We start from the raw sequence: 6397 nt of genomic DNA, 5'->3' as shown, positions 1-6397 counted from the left end.
TGCACATTACTGGTGCATTTAATTTCAACAGGACAACAAGCATGGCAAGTAGAAGGTGTCAGAAGCGTACCTTTGTGCCCTTGGACAACAACATCATGTATCCACCTGTGCTGCGTTGAGAATTGATGCTTGTATTAATTTAGTTTCCTGCTGCTTTAACATAGATAATGCAAGCATTAAGAAGTTGTTGTGCAGCCATATTCGAAAGGTATATGTTATTTTATGCTAAGCATTGGAACCAGTGACCAGTGTGTAACTGTGTTCAGCTGGAGGCAGGAGGGTGACAGGCAGCGAAGATGATGACAAAGTCGAAAACGACACGAATTTTGCTGATGTGAAGATGCTGGCAGAGACTGGCAGATAATGTGCTTCAACTGTTGTAAATTAAAAGCATCATCTAAATTGACACCTTTAATGGCAGAAAGGGATGTGCTAAGGTGCGTTGAGTCTTGCTGGTTTCCACCTGAAACCTGGCCTGCTCACTTTTTGCCACTGAATATCTCCAATAATGTGCGGGGCAGGAGGAAGAGGGGCACCTGGAAAAATGCAGATTCTCAGTTTGGATCCCAATGTCTACAAAGCATCACGTCTACTCTTGCTCCCATACCAAAGCGTCTTTACGTGGCAACGCCATGCACATGAACTGCCCATGCAATTATGACTGACGCGATTAAACATTCACAGGTTAGTGTGCAGCTTTCAAGTTGCTTTGAAGAGCTAAAGGACAAAGGAGAGGCTGCCAGAGATGCTAGTCTCCACCGGGCTCTGCTCAGTCCTTTTCACTGATGTGGCCTGAACTCACCCCTCAGTAGCTAGGTCCATTTTGGAACTGAGACCCAGGACACATCTCCAGCGAAGATCCTGAGACTTCCCATTTCCTCACAGGATACCCCTGCTTTGTAAGTTACCCATCGGAGTAAAAAATCACTTCAAAAGAGAACACTGTGTTTTACTGTGTTTTCCCAAATACCTTACACAGATGTACACAGCTTCCCCTGGCTGTGAAGATTTTCTAACCTTTCTGGTTTTAAAGCTTTCTATTAAATAACACTGCAGCAAGTAGGAATCCTACTTTCAAGTGGCAATGCCAGTTTCCAGGGTGCTGTGCTGTAATTTAATAATGCCAAGTACTAGCTTGAATTTTAAAGCGTGCTTTTAGCAATTTGAACTGCATTTTCCACAAGACTACAGATACTCTGAGCTTGCTGTTACACAGTCAAAGAACCACACTTTTGAAAACATTTAAACATCACAATCAAATCACAACTGTCTGATATCATCACAGTTGTTGTACCATGTCTAGCAAAAATAGATTATGGAATGTCATACGATTAGCAGAAATAATCTTACAATGATACTATTTTTGGAGAGCAGACATAAACATTCAGAGCCACTATCTATAGCTTCTGCAGCAAGCACAGGCAAGCCAAGTTTTCCCCAAGGCTTTTTGTTGTTGAGTGGATAGCTCCAACCAATCTTTTCTTAGCCATGTTTAATCCATTTTCTGTCACCCACCTTTTTAATTATAACAACATTTTTATTTTAATCTTCTCTTCATGCTTTTTTTTAGGTACCGGAATTCAGCTTTTCTCTTACTTTTTCTATACTTTCATTTAATTAAGGCTTCTTTTGTTGCTACATTTATTTTTCTTTTTAACTTGTGTGTTTTCATGGCAAGTACTCCCTCTGGCAAGGCTCACCGCCAGATTTACTTCACCATATTTCCTTCCTAGCACTTCCCAGCTTTTTATCATGGATTGTCTGTCCCCTTCCCATCTATCTGCTTCCTTTTTGAAATATAGGAATCACATTGACTGAATAATAGTAATGTGTATTCAGGGGGAACACCACAGGAATCCTAGACTCATTGCCTTTCTGCAATAATATATAAACATGCAATTCCCATCAGGGAAACCCATGTAGAAATGCAAGGCTGTTGCTAATTACGACTAAATATACAGCCCTAATGCTGTCAGAAGTGTCTAGCAGAAAAGAATATAGATGGGAATGAATAGAAAGGACTCGCGACTTCCACTCCACCCTTTTCACCGGCGCTGCCTATCCCACTCCTCAGTAGCCCCTCCTATTAGGGCTCCATGAGAAATGGAGCATTTCTCATCCCCTGTATGCAGCACTGGCATCATCCATGTTCCCTGGATGATTGCCCACCCAGATTTCCTCCCGTTCCTGGGACTCCCAAACCGCTGACATCAGGCAACATTCCTGTGCCCTAAGCCAGCAAGGAACACCCAGATGAAGGCAGCCCAGGAAGAGGCAGGTCAGGAGCGATCAGGATCCATGCCACAAAACTCCCAGCATGAAGAGTGAAACTCGGAGTTGGACTATACCTAAACACAGAGCTGAAAAGTTCTTGTTATTCCTCAGTTCCCACAGCTGGGATACTGCTCAGGGAGCTGCCGCAGCTGTTCCCCACCATCTGAATATGCTTTCGAGGAACATCCTCCTCCCCAGGTTCCCTCATTTACATATGTGAATCCTCCAGCTACTACTGAATACAAATGACCCTACAAAGCCTGTCTCAGTAATCTCCCCTCTCTGTGCTGTTGCCGGGATGTAAGGGTCCCGCAGAGACCAGGCAGCTGGCAGAGCACCTTTAAGCTTGGCCAGAGGGATTCACCAGGGTGATGCTGAGCATCAGCATGGCGACTCTTTCACTAGGCCTTCTCGGCAGTACACTGGATTCAGCTTTAGACTTTCCCAATGCTGCATTGTAAATCACATATAGGCTTGGGTGACACCCCCCCACACACACACTTAGAGAAGCAGTTTCAACCAGCTTTGTGTTTGCTAGCATTTTAGCATACAGGCCACATTAATACAAGAGATGAGTTATACTATATCACAACCCTGTTAGATGCAGGAGTCATCATTTTCGATGCACATCTAGAATATTTTCAGTATAGTAATAAAAGATCAGTCTCTAGTTTTCCTACTGTTTTCATCAAGTTTCTTTGCGATAAGATTACAACACCACCTATTTTTCCAATGAATCAATATAAAACATGAATGAAGAAAAATAAGCGGTTCCTGGTGCCCTACACAGACTCATTAGCAAATATACATGTGAACCACGTTCAAGGCAGTTTAAGTTTCCAAGGTCTGGCCGTATCAACACTCCTTTAGTAAAACATTGACGCTAACTGCTTTGGGCGTTACAACTGTCAAGCCCAAGTGCTGAACACGAGCGAGCAGGGGGTCCCTGCGGGATCACACCGGCATAAGGAGACCAAAGAGTGATTCTCCGCACCCCAGGTACAGGCACGGCTGAGTGGGATCTCTCCCGGCTGCTCTCTGGGAGGTGGTAACGGACCGTCCGTGGCCTGTCTTTGCTACAGCCATTTAATGCAGCCTCCCTCATTAGCTGGCAAAGTGAATCTCAACTAAAAATCAGCAGTGAATGGAGGGCAGCAGCATTTATTCCAGGTTGTGCGGCAATAAAACTAATTCAGAAATACACATTTGCAAAGCCTTCCCTCTTAGAAGAAGTAAACTAAGCTATTCTGAGGGTTTCAGTCAAAACAGTCGTTCCCTGTTGATAACTGAATGCAGGATTTGGGTTTACTTGAGCTGCCCAAAGTGCTTCATTCCTCGTCGGTTGAGCACCAGCTGGCAGCAGCACTTAGCCCTGTTCGAGCAGTCGCCTGGGAAAGCTGCCGACCCCGTCTGCTCTGTCAGCCTGGGTCTCTGGTCACGCAAGGTTTTGTGTAATGGACCACGTGCAATACAAATGAAATATTTACCAGAATCGTATTTACAAGGGGTCTGGCTCCCAGGAGAGACTGAAAGCCTGAATACCATATCAGAAACGAAATAAAGCATAGTGTAGTTTGTTGGGGGTTTTTTCAATTGCATTCAAGAAGTTTGGAGCCAGACAAAAAAACTGTTTTGTTGGAGTCAGTGGCCACAAGAAATACTCGAACATTTCTGGTGAGAGTCAGGAAAAAAAGGAACTGGGCAGAAGCAAAGCTTACCAGCAGAAAGCCTCTCTGCTTGCAGCAGGCTCCGCCAGGCTCGGAGCCGCCTCTCCCTGCTGCCATCTTGTTTGCTCCATCCCCGTCCCTGAGGTACTGCCGCACCCAGAGCTGCGTGCTGTCGGCTCAGTGAGGCAGCGGGGGTTACTTATAAATGTGTAATGAATGCTTTTACTGCGCCCTGGCAGGCAGGGTGCATGCTGTTTGCGGGCTGGTGCAGCGATGTTATCTCCAGGGCAAAATGCCGGTAGCCTAATGGGGAGAGGAAAGCGCTACGGAGGGGTGGGAGTGGGGCGATGCGGGTGGCAGGGGGCAGGCAGGAGCAAGGCTGGTGGCATCCAGCAGTCCAAACTGCAAAAGCAGGTGGCCAAAAGTTTCTACTTCATCTGGAACTTAAATCCTATAGAAAATATGAAAACGTAACTTTTTTGCTAGAGCTTTTGCTCATGATGGGTGGGCAGTCTGGAGGCAGGTCAGGTGCCGGTCAGACGAGGCACCCTGGCATCCATGCTACAACAAGTGCAGTAAGGGATCGTGCTTGTCGGCTTCATGAGTCACCGTCTTTAAAAGGTGGTATGTTCTCATGTGTTCAGATGGAGGGGAAATGCAGCCTATGACTCTTGGTCTGTAGCTGGTTGCCTGTTTCCCAAAACCATCTTAATACATATTGTACTCAAACTGATGGATGGTTCAACAGTCTCCTGTTACGTTCAGGTACTTTCTGTTCCTCGACTTTCCCCTCAAGTCTCAGTATGTCTCTGTCTAGTCAGCCATGCTGGTAACAGCCCATGGAAACGAACAGTTGCGGGTTTTCTCTACTTGCCCTGTTTAAGGTTTGGCTCCAGCAGTTGTTCTCCATGGGAATTCCCATGAACTGATCTTGTGAGGCACCGTAGAGCATGATACTGTTAGTGTTGCCTTGGCTAGCCTGACGAATCTGCAGCACACTAAGTGCCAACGTTCAGGCACTGAAGTTTCTCCTAGAGATGGGCCACGCTGGCTACTGACAACACTTCCAGAATTTGGGGCTTAGAGGATCTTTCAGGTTAGACTGGGGTGGTTGCTGAGCTTTGTTCAATGCCTCTAAGTAGCTCTTCAATACCTCACAGTATAAATATCTGAAATACAAGTTCTCATTTTCCTCAACAATCAAAGACTCTGTGTGATGGGCAGGGGGAATGAAACAGTAAACTAATCTGCCAGAACCCGAAGCCTTTACGATGATCTTTGCACAGTTAAAACAGGTAAGAAAAACAGCAACATCTGCAGGAGACAATGCAGGTCTGGGAATTAAGAAGTCTTGTTATCTGACCTCTGATTTGGTCGTGACTCAGGGTTGAGTAACTACATTTGTCTAACACGGGGGATAACAACTCTAACCTGCTCTCATGGGACATTGGGAGGATCTCTTTAATGATTACCTTGTGCATCAAATGTACCACACTATCTGTGGAGAGTAAGTGCTCTAATTTATTCCAGATATGGCTGGACACGAATACAGGCGAAATCTCCAGGAAGTTCAGATGCTTAACACCTGAAAATATTGCTTTGTTTTACAGAGTTGGAGTTCAGGATTCATAAAGCAGGATGGATCTGTCCTTGAGCTGTAGGATTTTAAGTGTGGCCATAACAACAATGCTTGCTTTTTCCCTTAAGTATTCGTAATAGTATTCAAGGGCAATCTAGGCCTCATACAAGAGCAATGAAGATGCGTGTGCTAATTCTTGGCTGTGTGTTTTGCTAAGAATGAGTAAGACTTATTGCTCATGGAGTGTTTTACTGTGGCAACAGATTACCCATTTTTTAAGGAATAAATGTTTAAACTGATGAAAACAGAGCCTTGCCAGCCATGACTAGAATACATCCTGCCCACAGTAGGATGGCAGTAAATCCTGTTCTGGCACGTGTGGGCAGAAGCTTGTTCAGAGGCATCTTCCTGAACTCTGGCAGGTTGGAAAAGAGACATTCAGCCTATAATGAAGAGTGAAACCTGTACAAAAACCCACTGGCCAGTCTTGTCTTTGCTCTGTTTTACCCTGTCAGTGGAGAGACAGTGCATGAGCTCGGGATATCATCGCAGCTCTGTGGCATGGCCCCTTGGGACACCTTTGTACAAACCCCATGGCAAAAGTGTGCAGAAAACGATAGCTGGAAACAGTCTGGTGGCATCCGATGCAGAGGCTCTGAGCCTGGGCTGCAGGCTGGCAGACTTAATTTCCCTCCCTCGTGGCAGTAATTTCAAATAGTACAGTCTTGCCAGTTAAATTTTTTTAGCAACTTATGTTTTGCATCCATGTCTGTTTTATGATTTTACTTCTATGTAGCTCATAGACTGACAGCAAGGATTGCATATACAATCTAAAACTCTCCCTGCTCTTTCTCTTTACACTGCTTTAAGCACTGCA

This window comes from Calonectris borealis, chromosome 4 (genome assembly GCF_964195595.1).
Source record: "Calonectris borealis chromosome 4, bCalBor7.hap1.2, whole genome shotgun sequence".
Lineage (NCBI taxonomy): Eukaryota > Metazoa > Chordata > Aves > Procellariiformes > Procellariidae > Calonectris > Calonectris borealis.
Note: the sequence above shows the minus strand (reverse complement) of the source record.